Source organism: Chiloscyllium plagiosum, unplaced genomic scaffold (genome assembly GCF_037043375.1).
Source record: "Chiloscyllium plagiosum isolate Xiang-an unplaced genomic scaffold, Cpla_swu_hap1 HiC_scaffold_10, whole genome shotgun sequence".
In the NCBI taxonomy this organism is placed as follows: domain Eukaryota; kingdom Metazoa; phylum Chordata; class Chondrichthyes; order Orectolobiformes; family Hemiscylliidae; genus Chiloscyllium; species Chiloscyllium plagiosum.
In genome coordinates this window covers 85,396,434-85,408,776 of record NW_028270148.1, presented here as the reverse complement: position 1 = coordinate 85,408,776, position 12,343 = coordinate 85,396,434, and the positions used below count along the sequence as shown (strand labels likewise).

The window sequence follows — 12,343 nt, the reverse complement described above, 5'->3', positions numbered from 1 at the left end:
CCATTCAGCGCAGCCTCTCTACACCACTGAAGCCCAGTTCAAACTCACACATGCACATGCACAGTGATGTATTTGTGCATGATGTTACAAGTAAAATCTACATTTTGATGTCATTGCTTGGAAACATATGTCTCTGAATGAGCATGCATGCAAAGTTGCCCACAATTGTTGCTGTCAGCAAACACTGCCACCCCAGAATGCTTCATTGCAATGATGCTAGAGGACATTGTTGCCAGTCTACTTCACTGTAAAGCCAACTGTCAGATATGTTCTCATACAGTTTCACTATCTTGCCAACTGTCAGATACTGTTCCCAGACTGCTTCACTGCAATGCTATATTTTGGATTGTGGACACCCTCATCTTCAAGCAGAAGGGGGAGAGGGAGGAACTCAAAAATTGGAGACCAACCTCACTATTGAATGCGGATTACAAAATTCTGTCAAAGGTAATCGCCAACCAGGTCAGATCTGCTCTAGGGTCGGTGATTCACCCTGACCAAACCTGTGCTGTGCCGGGCAGGAAGATCGCTGAGTGCCTCGCGCTCCTCAGGGATACGATCGCCTACGTGCAGGACAGGGGGTTGGACACCTGCCTGATCAGCCTGGACCAGGAGAAAGCCTTTGACAGGATATCACACAGGTATATGAGAGATGTTCTCTCCAAAATGGGCTTTGGGGAGGGAATCTGCAATTGGATCAGACTGCTCTACACCAACATTGTCAGTGCAGCCTCAATCAATGGGGTGGGAATCAGATAGCTTCCCAGCCAGATCTGGAGTCAGGCAGGGCTGCCCTCTCTCTCCTGCCTTGTTTGTGTGCTGCATAGAGCCATTTGCCGAGTCCATCAGGAAGGATGCGAGCCAGAGAGGGGTGACTATTCCTGGCAGCGGGGGCCTGCAGGTTAAGGCATCCCTGTACATGGATGACGTCGCCGTTTTCTGCTCGGATCCACTGTCCATGCACAGACTCATGTGCATATGTGACCAGTTCGAACGGGCCTCGGGGGCCAAGGTAAACCAAGGCAAGAGCGAGGCCATGCTCTTTGGGAACTGGGCCGACCAATCCTCGATCCCCTTCACCATCAGGACCAACCACATAAAGGTGCTGGGTATTTGGTTCGGGGGGGCTGGGGCATGCGCCAAGTCTTGGGAGGAGCGTATCAGCAAAGTGAGGCAGAAACTGGGCAGATGGACGCTACAGTCGCTCTCCATCACGGGAAAAAACCTGGTCATCAGGTGTGAGGCACTGTCATTGCTATTATACGTGGCACAGGTCTGGCCTATTCCCAGAACCTGTGCCGCTGCAGTCACCCGGGCCATCTTCCAGTTTATATGGAGGTCAAAGATGGACCGGGTCTGAAGGGACTCACTGTACAAAGATCTGGGCAACGGGGGAAAAAAATACACCCAATGCCACCCTCACCCTGATGGCCACCTTTGTGTGTGGCTGCATCAAGCTGTGCGTGGATCCCCGGTATGCAAACACCAAGTGTCACTACGTACTGAGGTTCTACCTGTCCCCGGTGTTGCGAAGGATGGGCCTGGCCTCGCTGCCGCGGAACGCTCCGAGTAGTTGGACCATTCCGTATCACCTGTCCTTCGTGGAGAAGTTTATGAAGAAAAACACCTTTGACCACAAGTCCATCAGGAAGTGGTCAGCACGTAGTGTCCTTGAGACCCTTCGGGAAAAGGAGAGGGAGGATCCTATTGAGCGGTTCCCTGAGCAGGCTGTCAAAGCCATTTGGCAGAATGCCTCATCGCCAGAACTTTCCAACAAGCACCAAGACATGGCTTGGCTGGTGGTGAGAAGGGCTCTGCCTGTGAGATCCTTTATGCACGCCCGGACTGTCAGCCGCACCGCACGCTGCCCTCGAAGCGGCTGCGGGGGGGACGAGACTGTCACACACCTCCTTCTGGAATGTGCCTATGCAGAGGAAGTCTGGAGAGGAATGCAGTGGTGCTTGTCGAGGTTCGTCCTGAGCAGCGCCGTGACGCGGGACTCCGTGCTCTACGGTCTGTTCCCCGGCACGCACACCGAGACGAACATCAGCTGTGCCTGGAGGATCATCAACTCGGTGAAGGACGCTCTCTGGCCGGTCCGAAACCTGCTGATCTTCCAGTTGAAGGAGTTGACCCCGACTGAGTGCTGCAGACTGGCACATTCCAAGGTCCAGGACTACGTGTTGAGGGACGCGCTGAAGCTTGGGGCAGCTGCCGCCAAGGCGCGGTGGGGAAAGACCACCGTGTAACATCTGCCTGCCTAAGAAGAACAGGGGGCCCATGCAGTCATTTGGGCTTTGCTGACGCCTCAGCTAATTATATGGGCATATGATTGAAAAATGTACAGACCTGTATAAAAATGATAAATTCTGATCTCTATATGTACATGTTTACATATGTATGGCATGACCAATTGTACAGACCATCAAATTATTTTATGAATAAAGTATATTTTTGAAATAAAAAAAATATTTTGGATTGTGGACTGACATAGGTAAAGATCTATTTTAAAAAGCAAAAGATGTAAAAGGGATTGCTTTGCTTTTTAAAAGCAAGCTACCAACACATATTGTAAAGTTATTTAGACTGTGGCTTACTCACCAGTGGGGGAAGATTATTTGCTGATGAACTTGCACCAGGGTGTGTACAAAGTGGGGCTTAGTCAGCAACGAGTAGCTCATTACTCTGTGGAGTAGTGATGACTTGTCACAAAGCCCCCCTTCCTGCCAACAACTATGTGGTTGGCATACAAGTAGCTGAACAGTTTGTGGGTGTGAATGGTATAGCAAGAAGCCTTTGGACCTCCGGACAGGGAGGTGCTGCCTTTCTGTGGTATAACACAACTAAAGCCTGAAGAAAGTCAGTTTATTTCCCTCATCAATTGCTGTAGGCTGTGGCTTGTAGCCAATAAGACAGCAATTTCTAAACCAGTCACATTGTGCCTCTTGATAGCAGATGAAAGTATTTCGAGAAGAAAGATCAAGGACCAGCAAGTCATTGTGAACCAAAAGGAACATCTGAGTGAACCATGAAGACAGGGACTACTGAACTTCATTCCCATCCATCCATACCACTGACTTTTTTTGCATCTTTCTTTATGTGTGTGCAAGGACAATTTTATAACAGGTTTGAGAGTTTCAGTGGAGTTACATGTCAACAATTCATATTTGTTTACCTACAGTAATTTGTAATAAGTAATAATTCTTGTTCAGCACAGGAACCTGGTCCATGCTTCTGTTAACCTGGATCTAAAAAGACAGGCAGATTTGGAATTTTGTGAACATTGATAAAATCTTTAACTTCTGTGACAACTCCAGGATTAGCAAGACTTGATTTCCAATGTGCTAACTCAATGAGTTGCGACAATGTTCAAGATGGAAATCAATAGATTTCTACATGTTAAAAACATCAAAGGACAAAATGGTGGTTCAGGAAAATCAAATTGAAGTAGATGATCAGCCACAATCTTATTGAATGCCAGAAAAGACTCAACAGGCTGAATGGCCTACTCCTGCTCCTGTGTCTTATGTTTTTCATATGATTTTCCAATGGGGATCCTTTCTGAACATTTACATATATTTTAATTTTTATATTGTATATTAATTTACTTTCTCTCATCTGCCTTGAGCAAACTAGATGCTGAGAGTTCTTGAGCTGGAAGTCAGACCAGGTTGACAATTTCAGCCCACAGCTTGTTCCGCAATGTCTCAATGTTAGGCATCAAAATCTCAGAGCACACTCTATAGGCATGGACACTATGTGCCCAGGGATATGTACCAAGCTCACAGACTGGACGAATCTGCATCTCTGGGCTGTTCGCTTACTCTCTTAGAGTTTACTCACTTTGAGCCGACCCGGATGTTCACAATTTCCTTGCCTTGCCATGCCTTTTTCTGCCTTGCGCCTAAATTAGTGATGCCAGCCACTCAGCACTGCTGTATTGCTGTGCCGCTTAGCACGGACACAAAACCAGGAAGTTTGTCATTGTTGGCAGCAGTCCTCAGTCAAGTCAAAGGAGATAGTCTGTGATCAGGAGATCCGAACACATTAAGTCAAGAGCAGCCTCCAATATCAGTCCAGGATTCGGGCAGGCAGTAGGCTACTTAGGGCGGCCAGAGTCAGAATCCTGTCCCCATAACGGATGAGGAGCCAAATATGGGAAAGCCCATAACCCATGTGAACATTTTCTGCCCTATTGTGAGCCGTTTTCCTCCTGGAATTACACAGAGGTCAGTTTTTAAGGGAGATGAAAGAGGGTGACACTGCTGTTACTTTTGGTGCAGATAGGGAGGTGTCTGCAGTGAGTGAGTAAACAGTGCAGAGGCCATGTAGAGTTAGTTGTGTTGGAATTGGGAAGTGAGTCAGTGAGGGAAGGTGTTGCAGATTTCTCGGAGGTGGTTTAGTAGCAGAGATAGAGTGAGTATGGAGTATTGGAGTGGAGATGGGGATATTTAGCAGGTGAAGTATAGAGGTTCAGGGACTTTCTTCCTATAATTGCTGGACATTCCTTCACAGGGCTGTGACTGCACTGACCCAGGTTCCAGGCTGCCATGGTCTGGTTTCAGTGGCTTCCACTGCCAGTCCTGAGGGAAGAGGACATCCAGAGTCTGCATCCACCAGGGCCTCTAGGTTCTAGCCTGCAAAGTGAGTGCCAATTTACCCTTCTCTTCCATATTTGGGGCAAATGTCAGGAACTGTGCAGGGTATCTCTAGATTAACAGTGTTCTCTTCAGTGTTCTGCATCAGCACTAAGTGTTGCCTGTACATTCCAGGATATCCCAGCAGTGTGAGCTGTTCTGGTTATGACTAGTAATGCCATAGGAGTAGGGTATGTAGTTTATGAAGTGAATTAGGTAAGATGCACAAGAAACCCTCCATGAAACTTGACAAAACTAAAACTTAGCCAAAGCAACACAAGATTCAGCCCATTTCTTTTTAAAGAGCTTATAGTGATGTTCTTCTCTTTCCTTCAAATATGCCTTGAGAAATTTGCTGTAAAAATATATAAGCTTAATGTAGGTCTGTTCAACAGCTTTATTCTGGACAGAGTTTGTCTCTGTTCTCACTCTCAGACTTGCTGCTAATCATAACTTCCTCTTCCTCTAATCTGATAATGGCATCTGTTGTTGCGGTGGCAGTTGTTTTAATCTTCCCCTGCCCATCCAATCTCCCCAAATATTGAGCAATTTTGTCAACACTTATCTAGAATAATTATGTTATTTACATGTAAACTATTGTAGTATCTTGTGGGATAACAGTTTGAAAGAATATTGCATATCCTCTGGATATTCTCATCAGTCTCCTTGGGCACTTACTATCTGTGAAATTTCAGTGTACAATTCATTCCACTGTCAAGTTGAGAACATCATAAAATACTAGCGAACAAAACGAAACCTCTAAAAAATATGAACTTCTTTAAACTGAGGCCCATTCCGCCCTCTTGATCAAATGTAAAACACCTTACAAGCTGTAGAACAGATAGTCGAGGGTTTCTCCTCTACTGTCTTGTTCCAATATTTATGCCTTTAAAAAGTAAGAGACTAAACTGGAGAGAAATCCTCCATGAAGCTCAACCAAATTTGAGCTCAACCAGCCATTTTTTGTAAAATTCAGCCCACAAAATCAGGGTGTATTTGATCTGTGGATTTAACCTCCATGAGCCTCGAATGTTTTTTGACAACCATGATTATGATGCAGGTTGGGTTATGAATCATCGATCTGTGGAATGTGTGCTGAATACAAACCTTTAGCATTGAGTCATATGGACCAAGCTAGAATTAGCAAGTGAATTTAAATTATCTCGGTTTAATCGGTAATAAATGAGAGATCAGGTTACATAAGTTTCATTTCATTGTTTGGAAAGATCAATGGATTTTTGAAGTTTCTTTGGAAGTAAATCCAAATTATGCATTTTCTTTGCTCTTTACCACTGTTCTGATAATATTGGAAAGAGCAGTCATGATTCAGGTATGGGATGTGAGAACAGGATGCATGAGAGGAGAGAGAGAACCGGTCACCTCGGAGGAGAGAGAGAATGGGATGTATGAGAGCAGATGATGAAGAACAGGTTACATAATAGCAGAAAGAATGGGACATATGAGTGGAGAAAAATAGGAAGAGATATTTTGGGACATGTGAGAGTATAATGTGATCTGTTAAACAAGCACACAATTGAAATGAGATTTATGAGGTGAATAAGAATGGGAACAATGGAAAGAAGAACACTCTCTCTAAGGTCCAAATTGCAATTTGGAATGTTCCACATATTGAAATAAAAGGGTTGCTTATAAATTAAGGCAAGTTCGATAACTTTAAAATATTAACTGTACATGGAGGATAATGAGATGCTCAGAGGATTTTGTAGCAGACCCATTATGAAGAAAGATTCAAAGAATATTTCACCCTATATATATGAATGTTAACAAAAATGTGAACAAATGAATTGTTGGCCTTTTCGTCAAGAGAGCTGGAATATAAAGCAGGCGAAGCTATATCATAGCCATACAGAGCTAGGACATAGGGGGGCATGAGGGGGCATAGTTTCAAATTGAGGGGTGATAGATATAGGACAGATGTCAGAGGTAGTTTCTTTACTCAGAATATTCGGGTCGTGGAACGCACTGCCTGCAACAGCTGTAGACTTGCCAACTTTAAGGGCATTTAAATGGTCATTGGATAGGCATATGGACGAGAATGGACTTCAGATTGGTTTCACAGGGCGGCGCAACATCAAGGGCCGAAGGGCCTGTATTGCACTGTAATGTTCTATAGCTCTGTGTGCAGTCATGGGCATATCTTAATGTATAGGCTTTGAAGTGTCCATTGTAGTTTCATCAGAATGATACTGGGTGTAAAAGTACTACATTTTAAGGGAAGATTGAAGGAGATGCTTTGTACTTGTTAATATAACAGATTAAAGAATAATCTAATTGACACATTTAAAATGATCAAAGGAGCTATTAAGATACATAGAAACTATTTAAAACCAACAATACAGCAATTTAATTTCCTCACTCCTTTTTACTGCAGTCCTTTCACAGTGTAGGCCAGATGGCGTTCTCCAAAGCCCCATATTAGGATTCCAATTTTTGCAAGACCCTTAGATGAGGTAGAATTTATTAACAGAACATTCAAAATTTGGGGGAATTGCTTCACTACTTCACTCTCACGTACACAAGCATGCAAGGTAGAAAGGGAAGAAGTTACAAATATTTTTTTTAAAAATCAAAGATATTGAGTATAGATTGATATAACTTAGATCCAGTAGATCTATAACCAACTGAGTATTTCTCGGTTGACTGATCTCGTAGCAATTCTTTTCTTGGGGACTGGGATGTAATCAATTGAAGTCAGAGGTACAGCAATATTTCTTGTGAGTCCAATTTTCAGACAAAATGCACGATTTTATTTTGGAGATGAGATTTATGAGAGCAACTAGGCAGCGTGCTCTCCAGCTTTCTAAGGCAGTGAGCTGCTCTTCTAATGGTATTCAAACAGCAACTGAAGTCAGAATCCAAATTGTATGCTTAAACACTTCAACAAATGCAGGTTCCAGTCATGCGACAAGCTGTTTCTGCTCAATCATTCAGAAATGTTCGGCTTTTTTTTAAAAAAGAGTATCATGCAGGGTATGTATAAATAACAGCAAAATATGTGGACATTAGAAATCCAAGTGTATTTTTTGCAAACATCTTTGTATTTTCTGAGTAATTCAAAGATGTGCAGGTTAGGTGAATTGGCCAAACTAAACTGCCCATAGTGTTCAGGGATGTGTAGGTTAGGTGCATTAGTCAGGGGAAATGTAGGGAATGAGTCTGGGTGGGATACTTCTCAGAGAGTTGGTATGAACTTGTTGGGCCAAATGGCCTGTTTCCACACTGTAGGGATTCTATGATTCAATTATTCTAAAGCGAATCTCACTATATCTCCCTGTTGACGTTTTTCCAGAAATGAAAATGTAGTATCTGAATTCTCTAATATCTCTGAACTGTTAACTTAATAGTAAGATGTTCACTTTGGGAATTGATCAATTCTCTTTGGCTTTCATACTTTTTCAAAAATATCTTTCTCAACTACACTTACTGCTTGACACACCTATACATTCTCATTGTCTTCTCTACAATAGCACTGTTTTAATATGTTCACATGACACAATTGATTCTTTTTCCTATGATCAGAAGTATCAATTAAGTATGTTTCTTGACTAACCGTTTTAATTACTTTGTAGGGACCATTGAATTCTGCTTTTAATGGCTCACCTTGTAAAGGTAAGGTACTAAAACTTCATTTCCTGCTTTAAAAATTCTGGTTGTGGCATATTTATCAGTCCACTCTTTCATCTTATTTTAGGAAGTCTTCAAATGTTCCTCTGCATGCTCCTGATAACCCTTTGAGAAATGTGGACACACACCCTAACATTGAAGTTTCGTTTCTCGGCTTAGCAATTTATCTCTAATCAATTTTAATGGACCTCAAAAGCTGGTATAGGAATCAGGGATGCTGGTCTAATCACGTGCTTTACCTACAACTTGGCATGTTTTACAAAATTACAGCATATCTTTATGCAGTTTTGGTCAGGTAAAATATCTGTTTACGGACTCCTGAGTTTTCCAAATACACACGTGTCCGACCATGGGAATCACATGTGCTACTCACAATATATCTCTACGATAGCTGGGCAGTACCATTATCAATAACCATTCTTTATTTGTAGATCTAATGACAGAGTTACCACTTCCTCATTAACATTCTGTTCTTAAGTTAACAGTACTTTGCAACTTCCTTGGTCTCTACTTCAGTGTCAGAATATTGTGCTAATTTATTTAATTAAGGGTCTGCTTTTTGTGTCATAATTAGGAATGCTATAACAATCCACCTGGATTACCTTCACCCTTTAAGAAAGTATCAGCTACAGTTTCATTTGCTTGTGGTATCACATTAACCCATATTGATGGGTTTTATTTAACCATTGCTCTGGTAACCACACATGAAGGAAAGATACCAGGAACTGTTCCTAAAATTGTTCTGTTTCTTGTACCTCCTTTCAACATTCTGTAATTACGGTTGAAGCTACTATCTTTAGTCCTGCCAAATCATTACCCAGAAGTAAGTCTCAATAGTAATATTTTTTATTTCTCCAGCAATTACTTCTCCTAAGATCAGATCACATTCTATTTGTACTTTATATAATGGAATAATATATTCTCCACCAATCCCATTTATTAATACTTTGGCTCCCATTAAATTCTCTGGAGGAAAAATTAATTCTTTCTCCAGTAAAGGTGATTGTGTTAGTATGATTATAGGTTTAGCTATCTCACCTGAAGAAAAAGCAGTCGCGTTTCCTTTTTATAAAAATCCTGCATCCCTCTCATCTACCTTACACATCTCTTTACTAATGTCAGAATTCACCATGGACCTTCTGTTATGCAGGTCATTCTCCCATAACGTGCATTTCATCAACACAATTTGGCTGTAACGCGATTAGTGAGTTGGGGAAATTTTTTTTTAAACACGAACTCCCATTGGCTATTACGTGATTCCATGCCGGTTACCTTAAAGTCCACTCGAGGTGTTTACTTCATAACAAGCAAAGGAGGTTGGATGACAGGGCAAGTGTTTTCTGACCTTATTGTTGATGTTTTCAAGGAATGATTTTAGAAATTTTTGCAGGAGTAAAGATTTGGATTTCAAGATTCTCCTCATTCTGGGGACAATGCACCAAGATAAACTTTCTGAAAACATCAAAGTGTTATTTCTCCCTCTGAAAACAATCTCTCTCATTCAACTCACGGACCAGGGTGCAATGGCAGCTTTTAAAGCTTATTATTTAAAGTGCACATTCAGAAAGCTGATTGCAGCTACTGAGAGGAATAATGAGGACAGTGTGCTTCAATTTTGGAAGAGCTTTAACATTAACAATGCTATTGACATCATTGTGGAGGCCAGGGATGATATCAGTAAGGACTGCTCGCATGCAGTTTAGTGGAAGCTGTTCCCAGATTTTCTTCATGACTTTAAAGGTGTTGAACTGTCAGAGGAGCTCCCAGCAATCAGAGAACATTGTGTCACTCTTGCAAAGCAAGTTGGATTTGAAGTGGAGACTGATCTACAGTAACTTGTTGCTATGGGGGCAATTGAAGCCCGAGGTGAAGACAATGAAGTCCAGAATGCAGCACCATGAGAACACTCCATTTCTTTTGTCTTCTGTTCTGAGGGAAGCTGAGAAACAGTCGCAGCTCCTTGAAGACAACGATTACAATGCAGACGGCAGCAGGAGAGCAGTTCATGGCATAAAGTCTTATCTGGCACCCTACAAACAGCTTCTTGATGAAAGAAGAAAGATGGCAAAGCAGCAAAAACCTAGATGCCTTTTTTAAGCCAACCCCCAAGAAACAATCTGAGGACAATGAGCCACAGCCATCCACTTCTGGACTAAATATTTTCTTTCATCATAATCCTGCATCCAGAATTGCATCTGAAAGTAATGATGATGCTGATGATGACCCTTAGCCCCTGTCTTAATACAGTACTGTAACTCAGAAATCCCTTAAAGTGTTAAGTTTATTATATTATCTCATTAAAATATATAAGTTTAACCTTGACTTAGACTCTGGTATCGTTTGTGTTAAGCTAACTACTATTTTTGTTTTGATTTTTAGTGTTTCGACCAACCCTGTTTTTCCCATAGGCCCTGTTATTTCTATTGTGCGATTTTCTATAACATGAGGTCACACAAGAACGCAACTACCATGTTATTGTAGAACAAACTATAGTTACAACCAGGTCTGTGGTGCTATCCTTTTCTGACTCATTTTTACTGACTCCTGTAGCGCTATGTGAATTCACATGGCCCGAATTATTGCAATAGAAACATTTAAGCTTCCGAACTTCAACTCCACTCTCCGCAATTTCCTTTCTAAACTGAGAAGGATTTCTTGGTACTTTCCCTACTGTCCATTTCCTTGCTGGCTATCTGCCTTCCTTTCATTCTCCCATTTAATATTCTTGGAGAAAGTGAGGTCTGCAGATGCTGGAGATCAGAGCTGAAAATGTATTGCTGGAAAAGCAACTTATGATTCTTCTCAAACATTTGAGGATGATGGAAAAAAAGGTTTATGGATCAGTTGATAATCATCAACCATTATAACTGTTTGTCTTGCTTTTGCTGCCTTTTGGCCTTCTACATGAGTTCTGATTCCAGAAGGTAAGGAAGTTTTAAATTCTTCTAAAAGACTGATTTCTCTGAGAGCATTGTAAGTATTCTCAACCTTGAATACTCATATCCACATATCAACATTGTTCTGTTTGTCAAAATCAGTTTAGGAAGGGTTTATGCCCTCAACATCAATTGTCCTGCTCTTCAGGTGTTGTCTGGCCTGCTGCGCTCTTCCAGCACCACACTCTCGACCAAAATCAGTATAGGTTTGTCCAGGCTGTTTCTCTAAGTTCCTATACGCTGTCTGTATGCTTCCAGGGCCAACTGGCATGCACTCAGAATTGGCCTTTTCACCTCATCATAATCCCCAGAATATTCCTCTGACAGGGATGCATAAATCTCTTGTGCTTTACCTGTTAACTTACTTTGCAAGGACAAGGTCAAATCTGCTTTTGACCACCTCATTTCTGTTGCTGTATTCCTCTCAGACATCATGAAAAATGCTTCCACATCAATTTCTTCAAATTTTGGCAAAGCCTGCACAACCTTCAACATCTCCTTACTGAACCATGGATTATAACTAGAACCATCCTCTTCCATGCTTTCCCAAACCTCTGATGTAGTTTGCTAAAGCTGCATTGTTTTGAATTTAAGTGCTTATTCTCTTTCTCTCTTTCTCTCTTTCCTCCCTTTCTTTCCCTCTTTCTTCCTTTTCTCTCTCTCTCTCTTTTCATTTGGAATTCCAATTTTTAAGGTTCTAACTCTTCTTGGAATTCCCTTGCTTTTTCTATCCTTGGGAGTTCTCTCTCCAATTTTCTTATTTCCATGTGCCCAAACTGCAACTCAAGTTTTACTGATGCATCCATTAAACTGATTGTACCATCTGCCCCCTCTTTTCCCACTAAACCAGACTGTTTCATTATTAAGTCTATAATGTCTGACTTCTTAGCTTGCTCCGGCAACCTTATTTCCAGTCTGCTTGCTAACTATACTAGTTTAGCTTTAGTCATAGCCTGCAACTGTACAAGAGAAACATCTGACCATTCAAAAACTCTAATAATTTCCAGTGCCATCTTAAGTCTGAGTACAAACCTGGTGTCTGATTGCCCACTCTTAAGTACGAAACTCCAATTCCAGATCTTTATTGTCTGTTTTTCAAAATCCCAAATGAGCCCCCAGTTTTGT

At 41.7% G+C, this 12,343-nt stretch overlaps 1 long non-coding RNA gene across 1 annotated transcript in view; it reads left to right on the top strand.

Annotated features, from left to right (window-relative positions):
- LOC148148995 (uncharacterized) overlaps nucleotides 1-10,655 on the top strand; it is a 115,319-nt gene extending 104,664 nt beyond the window's left edge. Inside the window, exons 2-3 of the long non-coding RNA XR_015758487.1 lie at nucleotides 8,228-8,267; nucleotides 9,673-10,655. This is a non-coding gene — a long non-coding RNA (uncharacterized LOC148148995). The remainder of the gene's footprint in view (nucleotides 1-8,227; nucleotides 8,268-9,672) is intronic.
- Nucleotides 10,656-12,343: the final 1,688 nt, after the last annotated feature.